Source organism: Amblyomma maculatum, chromosome 8 (genome assembly GCF_055883805.1).
Source record: "Amblyomma maculatum isolate TAMU_Amacu chromosome 8, ASM5588380v1, whole genome shotgun sequence".
Taxonomy (NCBI): domain Eukaryota; kingdom Metazoa; phylum Arthropoda; class Arachnida; order Ixodida; family Ixodidae; genus Amblyomma; species Amblyomma maculatum.
The window spans coordinates 30,400,284-30,422,075 of record NC_139351.1 but is presented as its reverse complement, the minus strand read 5'-3'; the positions used below and the strand labels follow the sequence as shown (position 1 = coordinate 30,422,075).

The 21,792-nt window shown below is 46.3% G+C and overlaps 1 pseudogene; it reads right to left on the bottom strand.

Annotated features, from left to right (window-relative positions):
- Nucleotides 1–7,161: 7,161 nt before the first annotated feature.
- LOC146180836 (uncharacterized) lies at nt 7,162–8,301 on the bottom strand (annotated as a pseudogene).
- Nucleotides 8,302–21,792: the final 13,491 nt, after the last annotated feature.

The following is a 21,792-nucleotide window of genomic DNA, read 5'->3' as shown; positions in this document are numbered from 1 at the left end:
GCAGCAAGGCGTCTTGTATAAAAGAAACTCCCAAGGCCAAGAAAGAGCTTACCTTCTGGTAGTACCATGCGAGCTCCGTGCGGATATTCTACTTGCTTGCCACGACGAACCGACGTCTGGTCATTTGGGTTACTCACGGACGCTTGCTCGCGTCCGCAACGTGTATTACTGGCCAGGACTCTCCGCAACTGTGAAACGCTATGTAAGAAGCTGTCGCGAATGCCAGCTCCGTAAAACACCGCCCCTGAAGCCTGCCGGATTTCTCAAGCCCGTTAGAGCACCACGTATTCCGTTCGACCAAATCGGCATGGACCTCCTTGGCCCTTTCCCTTTGTCACAGGCGGGAAACAAATGGATAGTAGTCGCTACTGACTACCTGACCCGATACGCTGAGACAAAGGCAATCCCTCATGCCACAGCTTCTGAAGTAGCCGAGTTTTTCATGCATAACATAGTCTTGCGGCATGGCGCCCCTTCGTATGTCATTACCGACAGAGGTACAGCTTTCACTTCGCAGCTCATCGACCACATATTTGAGTTGAGTTCCACGACGCATCGCAAGACCACAGCGTACCATCCGCAGAGCAATGGTCTCACCGAAAGGTTAAATAAGACGATTGCGGACATGTTGTCAATGTACGTCTATGTGCAGCACAAGACCTGGGACGAGGGGCTGCCGCACGTCACATTTGCGTATAATACAGCCCAACAGGTAACAACGCGCTTCACACCATTTCGACTTGTGTACGGGCGTGAAGTTCAGAGCATGCTCGATTCCATGCTTCCGTGCCCAGATGATGACCAGCTTCCGCCAGGTGCCCAGCAGTATGCCATCCGCGCCGAGGAAGCCCGCCAGCTTGCCCGTGTGCACATCGGGCGGCAGCAGACCTCTGACGCGCACCGCTACAACCTCCGGCACCGCCAGGTTCACTACAAACCTGGGGACCAAGTCTGGGTGTGGACACCAGTTCGCCGTCCAGGCTTGTCAGAGAAACTCCTTTCCCGCTACTTCGGGCCGTACAAAGTGTTGCGTCGTGTGAGTGATCTCAATTATGAAGTTATTCCAGACGGCGCCGCACTTTCAAAACGTCGAAAACCCAGCTAGGACATTGTGCACATTGTGCGCCTGAAGCCGTACTACCAACGATAACTCACGGCCACCTCCTGTGACGACTCTCTTACTTTGCACACCGTTCTCACCGCCCATCTTCACTCCCCCTTCCATCTTTTTTTCGGAAGGGGCAGTAATGCCACCTAGCGTTGCCAGGTGGCGCATGACTGAGTGAAGGACGACGAAGTGTCGCTTGTGGGTTTTGGGTCTGTGCTGCTCACCGCTGTTGTATCGGAGCTAACCCCTTGATATTCTTGATATCCTCAATCACCTTGTACGTGACAGTACAAAAAAGGCTTTTATCGTTAGGTGAGGAATCGAACTTCTGTCTTCGTGGTCTTGAGACGGGCACCTTAATGACTACTCAATACCTTTTTTTTTCTTTTTCGCCTAATTTATTATCAGACTACACATATAGAACACCTCACACATACACACACAGAGAGAGTGAACATTACGCGACAAATACACTACATAGGTTAAAACCACGCGATTTGGGCTGCGTGATCCATTACAAATCAGTAATTTGCAGCAACACTTCCATTCTCGGAAGCCACTCAGGAACTTCGTCTTGTGTCTTGAGAACTTCAATAACACTCGCAACGGCTTCGAGAAAATACTGCCGTATTTTCCTCGCATCAACGTCTGCATGCCTGAAAGCCATTCTAGGTCGCCAGATAATGTGCAGGCCCAAAACATGATCATGTCCAGTGGTAGTCTACAATCATCTTCAATAGGTAAAAATCGAATTACGAAAGCATCCACGGGTAGGTCTTTTTTAATTGTTCGTTGTAGAATGTCCCAGAAGAAAAAGGCTTCCCAACAGCCTAAGAAAACGTGTTCGATAGTTTCCGGTTGGAGGCGTCCCTACTGAAAAATCCTGTATGAAATTCGTACAGGAAATCGTATACAGGTTCACTGTACAGGATCTGGGATATAGGATTGTGGGGTGGTTCAGAAAATTCCTGTACTGCCCTGGAAAGTCCGCAATTGAACCGCGCGGAGCTCTGATACCAGAATGGCCTATATGGATGATGGCTCGCGTTTCCGGAAAGAAATGCGTCGCCAGGGTGGAAAAAGCGTGCAACAATATAAAATAACACTACTACATTTAAAATAATAAATTAAATAAAAAAATTGTACTACCAAGTGTGGAATTGAACCTCGGTCCTCATGGTCTTCAGACGGGCTCCGTCACCAAAAAAACTACTCTACGGCGGGGTGTGGTTAAGGTGGGTATTATTCAGTATATGTAGCTACTGTTGCTCTTTCGTACTTTGTATATTTTCCTTGGCTATATAATTTGTGGCCGTAATCCACCGATTGCCCTTTAAACACGCTGAATATTTTTCCATGCTATCACGAGGGTTCGCTAATGTGCCGTATCTTTATAATGCGCCGCTTTATTGAAGGCAAATCTCAAGATATCATAATTTACTAGTGCTGTTGTGTTTTTCATCGTCTACGAACGCTTGTAAGTTTTCCTACATACATAGATATCCGGTGCACTAATACTTGCAATACTGGGCGTTTTAGCTTCACGTGCTACCAGCGGACGTACCATCGATGTCAATGAATACACTTCCAACTGAGCGGTTTCAATATGTAAACATTCGAGAACGCGTCGCCCGGTGTGCGGCTATCTGCGCATCTTTAGATGGTCAGCGATGTTTGTTTATTTTTTCTCGAACAGTGTTTTGCCATCGCTAGCGAAACGATACGTTCGTGCTTACACTTTCGCGTTGAAGGCGGCAGATCTTCATTCGCAGATATGAAGACGCACCGCAAGATCGTACGAGCTGCAGCGACTGTTGTACGCGCAAAAGTGACGCGACGCGCGTATATGCTTGCTGGCGCACACTTCGACGGCTTCGTATTTTCGAGGTATTTGGGAAACGAAGCGTGCTCTTTATATACAGAATAGCTGTATAATATGTTTGGTATCATGCTTATTTAGTGCGCTGGAGTGTCCGGCATGGTCATTCTGGTTGAGCTTCGTCGATCGGGCCGGCTTCTATTCAGAAGCGGATTACTCTGCCCGGTATCAGTTCTAGAAATGACGCGTTCGTCCGGTTTCTGGTTAATTGATACAGTCTGAAGCGAAATGGAACCGCGCGGAGCTCTCATTTCGGAAATTCTTGTATGGTTCGTGGCCCTTTTTTTGAAAAAAAACTGGACGCCAGGCTGGAAAAAGCATGCAGAGCTATAAAATAACACCACTACATTTGAAAAAGAAAAATAAAAGAAAAAAATAAAAGAAAAAATATTACATGTGATTCGAACTTCGGTCTTTTCAGCCAGCAAGCACGCACTCTATTCACTACACCACGGCAATTTTTTTTCTTTATTGCATGAATTGGTACAAATACATCAGTAAAAGATCGTGGTTGCCATGCCCCTTGGCTGACAACTGTGTCTAATGGACTTTCATTACCACAAGTTCGCCCATCAGACTCAAGACCTCCTCCGCAGCGTCTTGCTGCTTCAAAATTTTTTTAGTTTATACACTTGTTCAACAAAATAATCACATACAGATCGTACATTGACATCACAGTAGCTATAAGCCATCCTACTCCTCCAAATATTGTGAAGGCTCAATAGTATGATGAGGTCATACGGAAAAAAACGCAAAGTTCTTGCTTGCACGTTCGCGTTGAAGGTGGCAGATCTTCAGTCGCAGATATGAAGATGCACCGCAAGATCGTACAAGCTGCAACGACTGTTGCACACGCAAAAGCAAAACGCGATGCGTGTATGTACTTGCTAGCGCACACATCCACGGCTTCCTATCTTCCAGGTATTTGCAAAACAGCGCGTACTTCACATACACAGAAAAGTTGTAACGTATTATATGTATGGTTTCATGCTATTTAGCGTGAAGGCATGTTCCGACGTGGTCATCCTGGTTGAGCTTCATGATCCACCCGAATTGTGCTGAGAAGCGGAAATACTCTGTCCCGTATCAGTTTCATTCATATCGGGTTTGTCCGGTTCTGTTAAACCGGACTATACCTGTCCTGTATATGAACTCAATACACGACTGGTCCACCCTGTTTCATATCCAATACCGGATTGGGATGTCATGTATAAGCTGCATAGAGGATTTGGTCTGCCCTGTATCAGCTCTATATCGAACGGGACCATCCGGATTGAGATTTATACCGGCCATGTTCTGTCCGATATAAACCCGTTTAAGGTTCATATAAGTGGTCACACCGATATGAAATTTATACGGGATAATACAGGACCCGTTCAAACCCGTTTGTCGCGATACGGGATTTTTCACTAGGGATATGAAGCAGTGGTTTTCCCAAGGTACAAAAAAACTTTCATTTCTAAATAAGTCTTGACTTCTAGTGTAATGCTATAGAGTTTGAAAATAAGGTTTTTGTTCCCCCTGGTACAGCCATATTTCTTACTCGTTTAAGGACTGACTTCCATGGACCTGCACAGTAAAACGATCTGTACAATGGGATCGGGAGAAAGATATCGCACAAGTCCTTGTAAAGTTTCTTTCGCGTCACAGTTGATAAATATTCAAACGAAAAACGGGCTTGCAATATGCGACATGACATGTACACTTCTTTAAGGATTCCGAAAATCCTCCCTTGCATGCTCGCAGAACTTACAGCAAAATTTGGTAGCACTCTGTTCAATCTAACCTGACACACAGTGCGTAAAAATGGGTCCTTTGTATCACGAAAGAGCATAAAACGGTTAACCACTTGGCGCAAATACAAATGCGCCAAACCAACTCCTCCCGAGCGGACGCGATGGAACAAGCTGGTTCGGCGGGTGCGCTCCCAAGTACTTCTCCACACAAACATGGCGAAGACACGTTGAAATCTCTGCACATTGACACGAGAACAATGCAGTACTTGTAACACGTACCATATCTTGGTAACAAGAAATAAATTAAAAATCGTAGCATGTGCAAACATAGACCAACCGAATCCTTTTAGTCTGTCGGCCTTCTCACGTACTTCGAAAACCTGCTGGTTCCAATATGACTCACTGTATCGGTAGTTTTCCAGTGGCACTCCTAAATACTTCACTAGGGTTGTTACCCAAGGCATGTCTACGAAATTCGCAGGGGTTGTGTGCCACTCTCCATGCCAGAAACCCAGACATTTATTCCAGTTCACCGCACTACCACTAACAAAACAACAGTCCTTCACCAATTTGACAACACTGCGAATGCTTGCGTAGTCGGTACAGAAGACGGCAATGTCATCGGCATACGCTAGTATGCGGACCTCTGCTGCATGCAAACGAAAACCTCGGATACTGCTGCTCTCGATAATGCTCAGACAAAACGGTTCAATATACAAGCAGAAAAGCAATGGCGACAGGGGGCAGCCTTGACGCACAGAGCGTTGCACTTGGATGCGCTCACCCACCTTCTTATTTACGATCAGGCGTGTCGTGCACCCTCTGTACGCCATTGCGGCTCCTTTGCAAATAACTGAGCCCACATTTGCATGCTCTAAAATTGATAACAAGGCATCATGCGGCACCTTGTCGAAAGCTTTCTCTAGGTCAAGCTGGAGCATGGCAACACTCTCATGCAAGGCATCGCAACACTCCAGCACAGACCGCGCCTTGTGGATATTAGTATATATGGTTCGGCCTTTAATGCCGCAGGTCTGATGCGGTCCTACTAATTCTTCCATTACATTTTGAAGCCTTTTAGCAAGCATTTTCATGAAGATCTTATAACCTGTGTTCGTCAGGGATATTGGTCTCTAAGCGGTAACGTGTTGAAGCTTGGCTTTGTCAACGTTTTTTTGTATTAAAATTGTATGGGCTGTTAGAAAAGACGGGGGAAGCATATCTTTGTCATAGACCTCAATAAATAATGTAGTCAAAACTGGGGCGAAATCGTATTTGAATTCTTTATAAAGGGCGGCTGCAAGCCCGTCTGGTCCTGGAGATTTTCCAGGGTTGAGGTCTTCTATGGCTTTATTTACTTCTCCTTCGGAGATTGGCAGCTCTAAACATTTTTTTGTTTCGTCATCCAGTCTTGGCATAAGAGAAAAGAAACTGGACTTGAATTGATCGATTTTACCTTCTGTGTGGCTAAAAAGTCCGCTGTAGTATTCATGAAAGGCTCCTCTGTATTCCATTTATCAGAATATAGACTATACCTTTCCATTCTATTTTTAATATGTGATTCTTGCATCTTTCAGAAGCCTCTCATTCTGTTTGCAATTTTCCCATACAAATTTGTTTCGTTTTCCATTTCTTTTTCCAACCCCAAAGACAACATGACAGTGGTCACTAAGCGGCACTGGTTGTACGCGGTATTCACAGCAGCATGGTATTAGTTCGGCTGTTACGTATGCCCTATCCAAACGTGCGTGGCTTCTTCCCTGGAAATGAGTGAAAAGCGCTCCAGTAGCGTTTCCGATGCAATCGCCCGCATCATCAAGGTGGCATTGCTCAATTATGTCACTCAGACAAGCAGTACTCGCATCTCGGAAAGGCGTAGTACTAGTCTCGTCTCGGGCCGTGCATACGCAGTTGAAATCACCAAGTAAAACGACCATACGTTCTGTGTCACAGTAATAGCCGATGTACTCGAAATGTTTTCGCCTCTCATCTGAATTAGTGCGCGCGTAAATAAGATAATGCGCCACCTCAAACCAGCTACTGTGATGTCACAAATAGTCCAACGACCGCTATCAGTGGTCACAATGCTTTCAACAACCGCACCCAACGATTGGCGAATCAAAAGCATACAACCTGCCGAAGTCCCTACCACATTACACACGCAAACATCATATCGACTGCTGAAAGGGCGCACCATACTGTCGGTCTGGTCTTGACTCTCAATTCTGGTCTCCTGCACCGCTACAATGTCTAGTTCCTGCTCTGTAACAAGTTGCAACAGTTGGTTTTGTCTCCTTCTGGAGGACAGACCCCTAATATTGAGCGTTGCTGCTAGAATGCTCCTTTCAAACGACGCCATCGCTTATCAAGACCAGGATGCCAGTATGGCTCTTACCTTTGCGCGCACATCGCCGCGCCATGTAATGTCCCGCCATTGTTTAGGATTCCGCGTTGTTGCCGCGAGGAAGTGACGACGATCGTGTCCCTCTCGTGACGCGCTGCTTCTTCACATCGGCGACGCACCACTGACGTTCTAGACGCCGCAGTCGCTGCTCCTGGCTCTCTCTAGTCACCTCATGATGGCGCCGTTTAGCCATCGCAAAATCAGTCCATAACTGTCATACTGTCTTTTCCAGTAGAGTTCAGGGCAACTTGCGGCGAACCGGTAGTACTGCTCGTGGTATCCGACTCTAGTGGACTAAGCTTTGATGCAGGAGTATCTTCTTCAGCACATCCCTCTCCATTGCTCTGCACTGCGTCCGTTTGTTTATCAATCGCTGCGGTCAAGGCTGCCTTCTCGGCTTCATCCTCATCCATGTGCAGCTCGCTGTTATCGCCGAACGCTCCTCTTCCAGCAGCTAGGGCATACGATCTCGTGCATTCCGCCTCTTCGTGCCCAAAGGCGTGGCACTAATTGCATTTGGGTACACTGCAGTCACGCCGGATGTGGCCAGTCTTGTGGCAGCGCAGGCATATCGGCGCCCGCCCTGGGACGACGACTAAAACGGTGGCGTTCCCGATACGCATCTGATGTGGTATGCGATCCAGGCTGTCACCTTCACGAAGTATCAGCCGAACAACTCGGGTAATCGAGTCAGCGTTTTGAAAACCGCCGGTCTTCCATTTGTCGCCAGATACTTCTTTCACTTCGCCGTATACGGCAAACGCGCGTTTCAACGTATCGTTGCTGATGTTGAACGCGCACCAGTGCACTTTAAGTCTTACTTCTTGCCTTTCGGGGTCAAAAAGCACCCACGTGTTTCCTTTAACAAGGATGTGCCCTAAGCCAAGTAAATTTTCTTTTCCTCTTCGGTTTTAAAATTGACTAACCAGGTATGAGACATCTGGTATGCGCCGATACCCCCTACCTGTTCGATGACACCGGCGTCTTTCATCGGTTGGCAGAGATCTATCCTGTAGGGCCTTCCATTGATGTCGCAGTGAAGAACAAGCATAGTTTTAAATTCTTCCGCGCTAGGCAGCGGTGGCAGTACAATCCTGTATTCTTGAAGTCCTTCTAAAAACGATGTTCCACGGCCATCATTGGCCGTTAGCGCAGCTCGCGAGGAGCCAACCATCCTGCGTTTGCACACTACGGCGTCCAGAAGCAGAATGACGACTGCTCAACAGCTGGTTATGGCGATATTGTTTAGTGTGATATTTGTTATGATTCAGTATATGTAGCTGATCTTGCTCTTTCGTACTGTGTATATTGTCACTGTATTGACGCTGGCGCCCACATTTCTTTCCCCAGTTCTTCGCTCGGCCGACGCCTCAATATAAGTCCTCACACCCGCTACCTCATGTACCATCCGTGTTGCGGATGGCAACACAGCTACTGTTATTGGTATGTGTACTGCACGAATTAGCATTGCCGGCCGCAACATCCCTGTGTTATTTACAGTCCTCACCAGTTGCCCTCAAGATGTTATATTAGGCCTCGACGTTTGAACTGCCCACTCCGCTCTTGTTGACTGTTCTTCTGGACTGCTTCATCTAGACCTGCCGCTCTGTCCTGACGAACAAGCTCATGAAACTTCAACGCCCCGTCTTCGCTACGCTGCATTTACTCGTCTGCCACCTGAAGCAGCTGTGTATGTGCTCATGTCGCCTTTTCCCTCCATTCCTGATGGCGACTACGTGGTTTCCCCCGTAACCGACGTGACTCTGCAGCGTAGCATAGCTCTCCCGTACAATACTGTCCACGTAGCGAATAACCACACTTATATTCCCGTCCTGAACTTCAGCTTTTCTGTACAAGTTCTTCCTGAGGGCATTATCGCCGAACTGACCCCACTGTCTGACTTTATTGTGTCTGCACTTTTACCTGACATTCCTGCTGAAGTACCGACACGACGTGCAGTCGCCGCCTACGGAGGCCCGCATATTAGGAATGGTAGCTCCTGACTTGTGTCCTGATCGTTCTCAAGCACTTACGCGCCTTTTGACTTCGTACAGTAACATTTTTGACTTTGGTAACCGACCTTTGGGACAAACGTCCCTCGTTACTCATAGCATCGATACTGGAGACACCAGACCAATTCACAGAAGACCTTACCGAGTCGCCATTTCTGAACGTCGCGTCATACAAGGTGAAGTGGACAAGATGGTGGCAAGAAACATTACTATGCCTTCGAGCAGCCCCTGGGCGTCCCCTAGCGTGCTTGTTAAAAAGGACAATACCTGGAGGTTCTGCGTTGATTAACGACACCTCAACAAAATTACAAAGAAGGACGTTTGCCCATTTCCCAGGATAGATGATGCCCTCGACTGCTTGCTCTTCGATTGATCTTTGTTCTGCTTATTGGCAGATCGCGGTCGACGAACGGGACCGAGCGAAAACCGCCTTCGTCACACCCGATGCCCTCTAACAATTCAAGGTGATACCTTTTGGCGTGTGTAATGCGCCCGCTACATTCGAGCGTATGATGGACTTTCTTTTACGCGGTTTCAAATGGACGACGTACTTATGTTATCTCGATGACGTCATTGTCTTTTCTTCGACCTTTGAGAGCCATCTTAACCGCCTTGATGCCATCCTTGGAGTCTTCCGAAGAGCTGGCCTTCAGCTGAATTCAAAGAAATGTAGCTTCGGTCGACGTGAACTCAAAGTGCTCGAACACCTCGGCGACACCCGCGGCGTTCAACCCGACCTCGACAAAATTCGGGCTGTAAGTGCATTTCCTACACCCCGCTGTACGAGTGATGTTCGTAGTTTTCTTGGTCTTTGCTCGCATGTTTTGGTGGTTTGTCCCCAAATTTGCAGACACGGCTCGTACACTCACACTGCTTCTGAAGAACGACGTTCCATTTTGCTGGGGCTAAGAACAATCTCAAGCCTTCTCTGCGCTCATCGCAGCCCTCACCAACCCACTCGTCCTGGCCCACTTCAACCCCTCAGCATGAACGGAAATACGCACCGACGCCAGTGGCCACGGTATTGGTGCCATTCTTGCCCAACAGCAGCCGGGCCGCACTCGCGTCATTGCTTATGCCAGTTGCCTCCTTTCAGCAGCTGAGCGGAATTATGCGATAACAGAACGTGAGTGGGCCATTACAAAATTTCGCCCTTACTTGTTTGGCCGCCCGTTCTCCGTCATCACCGACCACCATGCTTTATGTTGGCTTTCTACGCTTAAGGACCATACTGGTCGTCTTGGGCGTTGGGCGCTGCGTCTTCAGAAATGCACTTTTCTGTCGTTCACACGTCCGGCCGGCTACACACTGATGCCGATTGCCATTCCCGCAACCCGGGAGATCCGCCGCCTGAAAGCGAGTGTGACGATGACACCTGTGTGCTGTCCATATCTGACTTTTTAAACATTCATCATGAGCAGCACTTAGATATCAAGTTTTGCGGCATTATCAACCGCGTCAGCACTGATCAATATGACGCTAGCCTTGCTTTGTTTGTGCTCCACAACGGCACTTTATATCGGCGGAATATGCGACTAGATGGCGCTGAGCTTCTGCTCGTAGTCCCCGACCAACTGCGGGCCACCGTTTTTCAGCAGCTGCATGACGCGCGCACTGCGGGTCCTCTTGGCGTATCTTGTTACGTACGACCGCATCCGCCGGCGCTTCTTTTGGCCAGGCCTCTACCTCTCTGTTCGTCGTTACGTGGCTTCTTGTGACAGGTGTCAGAGATGGAAGAAGCCCACGGTTATGCCTGCTGGATCCCTACAGCCGTTCGACATCCCTATGGATCCATTTTACCGAGTTGGCCTTAATCTCCTCTGGCCTTTCCCTCTGTCTGCTTCGGAGAATAAATGGATTTCGGTGGCTACGGACTACACTACGCGCTATGCCATTACACGAGCGATACCCACCAGCTGTGCTACCTATGTGGCTGCGTTTCTCCTCCACGGCGTTATCCTTCTCCACAGTGGTCCACGCCAGCTGCTCACTGACCGCGGCCGTTGCTTTCTTGCTCGAGTAGTCGAAGAAATTCTCCGATACTGCTTCATTAAGCACTACTTCCCCACCGCTTACCATCCACAAACGAACGGCCTCACCGAACGCCTCAATCGCACTCTCACTGACATGCTGTCAATGTATGCATCGGCTGACCACCATGACTGGCATATTACTTTACCGTTTGTTACGTTTGCATATAATTTTTCCCGTCATGATACAATGGGCTACTCGCCCTTCTATCGTCTGTTCTGCCGTGACCCCTCTCTTCCGCTTGACAGCGTACTGCCTCACACCGCTGATGCAGGTTACTATGTTCGTGACGCCATATCCCGAGCTGACGCCGCCCGTGTTGTTGCTCGCCGCGGACTGGCTTCTTCCCAGAACTCCCAAAAACGGCGCCATGATTCTCGACATCGCGATGCCCACTACTCTCCGGACTCTCTCGTCTTGCTCTGGACTCCCGCCCGTAGAATTGGGCTCTGTGAGAAGCTCTTGCCGTGGTACACAGGCCCCTACCGTGTTTTACGGCCAGTCACTTCCGTGACATACGAGGTAACCCCTGTGCACCCACGCCGACAGTTCGATATGCCACGTTCCGAAATCGTTCATGTCGCTCGCATGAAGCCCTACCACTCCAGCTGCAGTTTTCAATGTAGCACGCACCGGGGCGGTGCTTTTCGTGGCTGGGTAATGTTACGTATATGCCACGGAAGAGGACGATGATGGAAAAAACAGAGTAAGCGATGACGAAGCTGAAGCCACGGTTGGTACTCGCAAGAACATTTACGTCTGTCATCAGCTGTGGTGGTTTTCCCCGAACTAGCCTTCTGCCACGTATCAATATTTTCCTTGGCTGTAGAATTTTTGGCCGTAATTCACCGATCGTCCTTAAATCACGCTGAATCTTTTCCCGGGCACGAGGGTTCACAAATGTCCGGTATCTTTATAAAGCGTCGGTTTATTGCAGGCAAACCTCAAAATATTATAATTTACTAGTGCTGATGTGTTTTTCATCGTCTACGAATGCTTGTAAGTTTTCCTACGTACATAGATATCCGGTGCACTCATACTTGTAATACTTTGCTTTTAGCTTCACGTGCTGCCAGTGGAGCAGCGAAACCGATGAATACACTTCCGACTGAGTGGTTTCTATATGTAAACATTCGAGAAAGCGTCTCCCGGTGTGCGGCTATCTGTGCATCTTCCGATTGTCAGCGATGTTTCTTTATTTTTTCTGAAGCATATTTTCGTCATCGCTAGCGAAACGGTACATTCGTGTTTCCACTCTCGCGTTGAAGGCGGTAGATCTTCATGCGCAGATATGAAGACGCACCGCAAGATCGTACAAGTTGCAGTGACTGTTGCACGCGCAAAAGTGACGCGATGCGCGTATATGCTTGCTAGCGCACACTTCGACGGCTTCGTAATTTCGAGGCATTTGTGAAACGAAACGTGCTCTTTATATGCAGAATAGTTGTATAATATGTTTGGTATCATGCTTATTTAGTACGCTGGCGTGTCTGCCATGGTCATTCTGGTTAAGCATCATCGATGGGCCTGGCTTCTGTTCAGAAGCAGAAGTCCTCTGTCCGGTATCAGTTCCCACAATGACGGGTTCGTCCGGTTTCTGGTTAATTGATACAAGCTGACCGAAATGAAACTGCGCGGAGCTCTCATTTCGGAAATTCCTGTATGGTCCGCGTCCTTGTTTCAGAAAAATAACGGGACGCCAGGCTGGAAAAAGTATGCAGACCTATAAAATAACCCGACCATATTTGAAAAAAAAAACTAAAAACAAACATTCACACGTCGTGATTCGGACTTCGGCCTCTACGGCCAGCAAGCAGACAGTCTAACCACTGCACCATAGCTTAATGCGGTTGCGGTGGTTATATCTCTATTTATGTAGTCGATACTGCTCTTTCGTACTTTGGGTATTTTTGCAGGGTGTAGAATTTGTGGTCGTAATTGACCGATGGGCCTTTAAACATGCTGCATCGTTTTCCTGGCTATCACGATGTGTTATCCGTGTCCCGCATTTTTACAATACATCGCATTTTTGCACAAGTACCAAAGAATGTCGCAATTTACTAGTGCTGATGTGTTTGGTCATCATCTTCGAACGCATGTAATTTTTGCTACATACAGAATTATTCGGTGCGCCAACGCTTGTAATACTGCTTGTTTTAGCTTCACGTGCTGCCAGTGGAGCAGTGACGTCAATGAATTTACTTCCAAGTGTTTTGCATAGTCGCTTTCCCCCGGACATCGGGAGGAAGCGACTCCTGATGTCCGGCTAACCTGTGCATATTTCAATGGTTAGCGATGTGTTTCATTTATTATCGAGCGTATTTTTATCCTTGCTAACGAAACGCTACGTTCTTGTTTGCACTTCCGCGTTTAAGGTGGCAGATATTTAGTCGCAGATATGAAGATGCACCGCAAGGTTGTGCAAGCTGCAGCGACTGTTGCACACGCAAAATCAACGCGAAGCGCTTATATACCTGCTAGCGCACACGTCCGCGGCTTCATATCTTCTAGGTATTTGTGAAGCAACGCGTACTCCACATATACAGAAGAGTTTTACTTATAATGCGTATGGTTTTATACTTAATTAGGGCGCAGGCATGTTCCGATGTGGTCAATCTGGTTGAGCTTCACGATCCGCCCGAATTGTGCTGAGAAGCGGAAATACTCTATCCCGTATCAGTTCCATTCATGAAGGGTTTGTCCGGTTTTAGTTAAACCGGACATAACATTTCCTGTATATGAGCTGAATACAGGTCTGATCCGCCCTGTTTCATATCCACACCGGACTGAGATGTCCTGTATGAGATGCATATTGAAAATGTCTGTCCTGTATTAACGCCATACCGAACCGGACGGACCGTCCGGATTGAGATTCATGCCGGACGTGACCTGTCCGGTGTAGACCTACTTAAGCTTCATACAGGATTGGTCACACCGGTATGAAATTTATACGGGATAATAGAGGACTGCTTCAAACCCGTTTGGCGCGACACAGGGTTTTTCACCAGGGCTTTGTTGCAGCTAATGGGTGTTGGTTTTGTTTGTTTCAATCAGCTCCAACTGAAGACAATGCAGGATTATAATATATACCCAGGTGACAGAAATTTGGGAACGTGCTTTGCAACAAGTGCAAGCAATCACCTCTTGCTAGCTCTGATGTATATACTAGTATACCTCCTAGAGCACCTATAAGATGACCAGCTGTATTTCCATGCGTCTCCCTCTTATCCAGTTCCTTCTGCAGAGCAGCTGCCATCGGTTGTTGGAGTAGATGTTTGGGACACGGTAGCCTTATTGCATATGGATAATAAAAACAATCAAAGGTGTACACCTTTTTTAAGCTCTCTTTTATTTACAACATACAATGCACTTTACAGGCCTGAAATTTTAAGAATGATTGGGAATCCTTGGCCATTACTGTGATTGTTTAAATGAACTCTTCATGTGGGTCACTTATGTGCAATGCTGTTATGATAGTAAAATTCTTACATGATGATGACATGCCTTCAGGCTTATCGGATGATGGCGTGCTACCTCCGAACACATACTACAGTACACTCCTGCAGATGCTAAGCTCATGGGTGCATGTGAACAGGGATTCTTTCCTTAGGCATTTTTTTTGCACCCTTCATTGGATGTTTGACGCAGAACATGCAATCCATGCACTCTATTACAAGAATTTATAATTTATAATTAGGGGCATAATTACTCCCTTATCCAAATTTGGTTACACAATTTTAAAGATATTATTGCTGCACATTTTCACGAATTGTTGCAGCTCAGAATCAGGCACTAAAACTAGCAGGGCACAGTATTTATGTTCTAATGCTTTTCAGCAAGTAAACCGAATGCACCTGGCATCCAGATAGGTATTTTTTAATCACTGTGAACACAGCCTCACATTTCCTGTACCCAATGTGGTACACCTAAGAAAATGATTGTTGCCACCTTGTAACCACTTCAATTACAGCAATATGGCTACCTGAGTGAAAGTTACAGTTTGCTGCTTGCATGATATGCAGATACCACACCGTTAGAGATCAACAGTCAGAACGCAGTTGTCATCAATGTCAAATTGCTTAAAATAGCCAGCCGGCTTCAAAGTAGAAACTTGGAAATTGAACACAAGTTAGATCACGTCACGTCGAAGCTTCTTAGAGTGAACATACTACTTGATCTAAAGAAATGCATGTATTACATTGAAATGCCAAAGTAGGCTTAATGAACTTCATCAGACCCCTCTCGTGAAATGAGCTACTAGGGTTCCAGCCAAAAAAGTGAAAATGGCGCATGTCGTCACCCAAACGATGGCGAAGGAGCAAACGAGGTTTTTGAGATGTCTTAGGCTCAGAAGAAGAATAGACGGTGAAGACCTGCCACAAAACTTCCTAATGTGTGGAAGTCAGGTTAGCCGCATCTTACCCACATGGGTAAGATGCTGCAACTAAAGCTAAAAAACTGATGCTGCCTCCTTGGGAAGCCATACAACCACACCTACCGAAGGCATTTCCTGACTGCAGAGACAAGACGGGTTCTCGCTTTGATCGAAGTGAGAATTCAATGATCATCATCACTAAGAGCAAATAGCCAAACTAATTCACTTACGAACTTTGTAATACCTATAAGGAAGTTGTGGGGTGCACCCCTGATTGGTACATAGATTTTGTTTCCACCTTTCGATTGGGTCGGTGGCTAACAGAGCCATCCTTGAAAACAGTGAGTTACTAGAAGAGTTAGTAGGAGACACAATTATGGTGGACATGGGCAACACCTTCCTTTACATACCACGTCGAGTTACCATCGACCGACCTCCATTTCTTGAACTTTATCACGAACACTGACACCAGATGCACTGTATGAATAACGGCAAATTGGCAGTGCAAGACTGCGTATTGAATGGACCATAGGGCGTATGCAAAATTGACAGCGCCCTCTGGTGAACGCGTTCAAAACTGCATACGCCCTCTTGTGTTGAGTGAGGGACCCAGACGCCTGGACGGTCAGTACAGTGCAGACGGAAAGAGCTGATTGCGTGCGCGTTAACGCGGAATGTTTATATCGTTCTTTCTACCGGCACAATTCCAGCATGCTGCTATGTTCTTCGGCAAAGAACGGGCAGTAACTGTCGACAGTGTAATCAAGGTAAGACTGGCAGGATTACGTTTTAATCGAGGATAGGTTTAAGCAAGACCGATCGTCTTCAAGAGCCATGTTATCAGCGTTTGGTGCGCAATGCTGGCGACAGTTTAAAACTAAATCTAACTGGTTTTGACTGCAGTTTGCGGGTGTTTTTAGAGCCAGAGTCCAGTGCACTTTAAAGCGACGTACCAATAATATTTGAGAAAGGCCTGCAAAGATTTGCTCATCACCGACTGGTCGTCAAGTTCGAAAAAACTAGGGTAACTGAACTGGTAGTGTGTTACGTGAGTGTGACCCAAGTTTTGGCAGTTATGCGTACAGGGTCGTTCACTCCTAGTGTGAACATGCGAGTGCATGACAGTGCTCATTGAAGGGCGACTGCGTCCGACTAGGCCGCACATCGAATCGAAGTGGCAGAAGACACAAAGCACCACGTTGAGGTCAATCCCTTGCGCCACTTTGATCGGATAACGGCTGTGCCGAACGCAGTGCCCTTTATAGAGCACGACCATGGTGTCGTGTGTTCACACAATAGTGCACAATAGTGTCCTACGTATTCCTTCCCGCAAGGTGCACAAATGACAGGCTGAAAGAACACAAAAACAAAGTCGAACAAAAAAGCAGGCATTTGGGGATCCATGTAAGAGACTGCGTGTCGAAAACTTGCTCCGGGCAATTCACACAATGTAAAGTGCTAGCAAAACATAATGAGCAGCTGGTTCGTGAGATAGTTGAAGCCGCTGAGATAGCTAGACGGCAGGAACAATGTGTAAGCAATCCGTCCCTGCTGCTAACCCAAAAAGAAATCGAGCTGCTGAATGTGCAATTTTTCCATGAGTGTTCAGAGAGTGTACCACGCTTTGTGCAAGAGAAGGTTATGCGGCACGTGTATTTATTTATCTATTATTATGTTTTTTTTTGTTTTCTTATTATAACTATTCTGAAATGTGCAAGTCACTTGTACGTGATGTGTGGCGTAAGGGTATAAGAAGTTGAGGGTTTCCGAAAATAAACGTTGTTGAAAGTCTGCGCTCGTTGTGTCGTCTTCTAATCTTGTGCTCCCGTCCACGTTCCACGCTGTTACCTCAAGATGCATAACCAACGTGCCCAAGCTGCTAATCTAGCAAACTGACACTAGTTCAGGGTGTCTATATCACATTTTTGATAACAGCTGACCAATATTTTCTCACCCTGCAATACATTCGCAATGCGCTTCAGCAATGCCGCCCGTTTCTCGGCGATACCAGGCAGCTGACGTGGAAGTTTTGCAGGCCGCTCGCAAAAGGCCGAACTCCGCGTCAGCGGTGGTGATCCTGTGCATAATGTTATAATGCGACCTTCTTTTTTGAGTACGCATCCATTATGCATGCCTGGCGTACAGTTTGTATACCGGGTTAAAAAGGCGTGAAATGCGATCGCTTGCTATAGTACGTTTGTTACAGCACAGGTTCTGCCACCGCGTGCGGGTGGAAGAAACCATCTCGTGTTTTTCACATTGTCTTTTGATTTCTAAATACCGCGTCTTTTTTTTTCTTTTTTTTTTGATGGCCTCGCGTCAGCCGCTCGCGCCCTGCGGGGCGTATTTCCATTACACGAAAACTGCAGCAACGAAGTGTCGGATGCATCACAAAAATAAAACAGACAATAAGCAAGTCAATTAAGCTTAGTACCCTGAAATGTGGTGCAACAAACACAATCACATGAGAAGAAACACAACACAGCCGCACACTACCAACTATAATATGTATCTGAACACACACTTCCTCTTCACCACTCATCCTCTTGTACATCCAAGTACATCTTCAAACACCTCTTCTTTGCCAAGGAGATAGTAGCACTTTCTTCCCCGCAGAACATAAATATCGTCCAAGCATGACAGTCACAAACTCTATACTCACGTACATCTCCACACACCTCTTATTTGCCCAGCAGCTAATACCACAGTCGTCCCAGTGTACCACAACCATCACCAAAGCAGGACAGTCACAAAGTCCACCATATCCCAGACAGGTTTGCGGAGTATACAGTGCAGTACATAAACTAAATTTCATATGTAGTAAAATAGTTTTATTTGCTAAAATTGCTTCCAATAATCAGCTGATTATGCCAGTTTCGTCCATTGCGCCCTCTTCAGTGCGCCGAATAAGTTGAATAAGAGCTCATTTAAAGCCTGCAATTTCCATCGCTTCTTCTGTGGCGCAGTGTATTAACACTACTTACCTAAGCGTTAAACATGTATTCGAATCGTGTTAATAGATTTTTTTAATTCACAACATGCAAAATATTACTAACATCTTTACCAGGGTGCGTTCTCCTTTAGGTTGGATATTATGATGTTTTTGATTTTTCATAGCAGCATAACCAGCCGAGAACACAGCCGGGAGAAGATGGTATGACAACGGTTACACTATACAATTACCTTCACCGTAATCAATTCTTGCCTTCAATTAGTGTATGTTACCTTTAGGTTGAGTTCAGAGACGCTTCTCAGCAACAATCGCCTTTTAACTCGTTGAGAGACAACCAGTGACGAAAAAGAAGTTGCGGTACCCTACCGTTGAGAAAACGGAACTCCATTCAACGTATCAAAGATGGCGCGACGGACGTAACCGATTTGTTTGGGTCTCTACTGTAATTTTAATCATTCAACGTATCAGTGATGGCGCGACGGACATAACCGATTGTTTTAGTTGTATGTAATTTTAATCCAGAAAACTGTTTTATTAGTAGTGCACTTCAGTTAGCGTACTACACGGTATGCTGGAACAAAGGGTAAGGCTTATTGACTTCCTTTTTGTTGTGTTATATTTTTTTGACGTAACCAGCATTTCCGTTGCTGCAGTTTTCGGGTAATGGCAATACGCCCCTGCCGTTGGATTCGCTTTCATCACCCGGACTGTTTCGGTTTGTTGTGCTCGCAGGAATGAATGTCTGATTGATTCGTTATGTTTCTGTCTAAAGGCGAGCTGTTCGCTCGTTTAGTTCTTACAGGAAGCGATTACATCTGTTTACAGGCGGGCACTGGTATATAAAAATGATGTGTCACTCAGTATTTGAACGTTGGAAGTGTGTTTTCTTTCTCGACACCTACAAAAACCGACTTCCTCTTATTTATTACATCATAAATTATTACTGCAAATTATTCACTCGCTCTAATTTACCCATGGGCGCACAACCTCATAGAGTCCTTGCATTCACTGATATGCTGACTTCGTTTGCATTGTGCACATGCGCCCCGGTCGCTCTTGCAATTCCTCCATTTGTGGAAGAGATTCCCCCGTCATGTTTCTAATACATTTTATTCAAGCTAATTTTTACTCATTACTAGCCGGAGCATGTGAACCTACGCCAGAAGATAATTTGAGGTTACCATAAAATGAATTTTTTTCTGGAAGGTTTAAACGCGAAATAAGAGCTGGGGTTAAAACTTATGCTTTGGAAAATAAGGAAGCATACAAGGATTAGTTCGAAAAACTGCAATTAGTAACGCTGGCTATGCCTCAGTCATATTTTATGCTGACTAAATTGAGTGATGAATGAATAGGCTGCTGTACAAATAGCGGCTGTTCACCTAACTATTACTGCTACATACGAATATGTACCGTAGTGGATAAATCTCATCCCGTAACAGACAGTACAGACAACAAAACAGATGATGAGGCAAATTATTTGTATGCTGTTGAGCGTAGTCAGTCATCTAGAGCCGTAAGGGCTGCGTAATCCTCATCAGTTAAAATGGATGCGATCTATGATAGCCGCGCCGTTCTATTCTAAATGGTTTCGGACTCAGCACTTTCAACGTACTGTGCAGATTTTAAGGCGAACGCTTTTATTGCCTCATCGTTGTCGTACACAAAATGTGTCCCGCTTTTGCGGTGGCTCTGATTGGTCGAGACGGGATGATGTTACCAGCCGCCAAATTCGAAGCGACCAACTAGAAGTCCGATGTCCAATCACCTTTGAATCGATACTTAAAAATAAATTAACAAACGTCTCCCTCCGGAAAATCGAACATCCATCCCTTGGATACACAGCATAGCGCTTTCCCACTGCGCCATGCCGCAGATTTCTTTCTTCATTGCATGGCTTTGGTACACGACATAACACAAAAGGAAACTCCGATCGAAACATGAAAAATGACACAAAAGGCCATTACATGAATGAATGTCATGATCAGCCAGTGTGAGACTGGCCTCGTCAATTGAAAACTCCAGCAGCGACAACAAAGGCTCTATCATTGAGAGCCATTCGGCAGGTTCTGCAGCCACTTTTTGCATGGCAATATACCACTCCATACTCTCTCGAAAATAAATTCGAGCAGGTCGGGCATCCCTGTCACAGTGATAGCCTGCCATTCGGGAGTGCCATATACAGTGGAGGTCCATAAGCATAATTACGGCAAACGGAACTCCATCCTCATTCTCTATGCTTAAGTATCGAATGCCGTTCAAGTCTAGTGGAAAATCTCTATGCTCCGTAGTAATACATCCTAAAAATATACCCCTTCCAAACAATGTAAAACAACATGAATTACTGTTTCCGGTTGCTTACAGAATAAACAATGTGCTTCCCACGGCAAAAAAAACCTTTCCGCCTGAAAACTTTTTTGATGGTAATGTTCCGGTATGCAATTAAAAAAATGAGTTGTGGTTTAAATCTGCTTAACCCTTGTTGAATTGCGATAAGAATGGCGGAAGTTTTTTATTCCGGCTACATTATTCCCCCATCACGCCCTATCAGTGTAGTATGCTACACTATTGGGGACATTTAAGCTCATTCTTTAATAGTATGACGCGAGAGCGTAAGTTACCACTCTTCTTCTTCTTCTTCTCGTCCATCTCCTCCTCGGCTTCCTGTAGACTAATTATAGAATACCGGGGACTTTAAAGCGTTCAATGAAATGCTGGTTGTGTTCGACAAGGGGCGCGCGATATACCTTCACGAAAGGTCATAACGTCACAAGGCGACGCAAAATCACCCTAATTTGGGCCCCAGCACACACGTCTGTCCCCGGCAACGAAGCGGCCCATGATTTAGCCGGAGATCTCTACTTCCGGGCAAACGCGGAGCCGCCCGACTGCCAGGCGATGGACGAACGTTTGCAAACCTATAAAGAAATAATCAAAAATTATAGATTAGGAATACGTCTGAGGCCGCCACTGGATCCTAGCTTAAATAATAAAGAGGCCATAGCCTGGCGGCGATTACAAGCCGGAAATTTCCCAAACCCTGTCTGGTTGTTTCACACCCAGATATATGAGAGAAAAAAATAATAAATGTAAAGCCTGCGAAGCGAGGGGGACTCTCGACTATATGCTTTGGGAATCCCTAAGTCTCCGGGCACTAGGGACAACATTAAAAGTAGAGAAGCCTGGGTAACCCTGCTGCGAAGCGACGTCCCCGCTGACCAGCAAAAAGCCGTCCGCCTGGTCGGCTGAGGCCGGAAATAACCAAAGTAAATTCGCCATTTCTTAGTCGCGGAG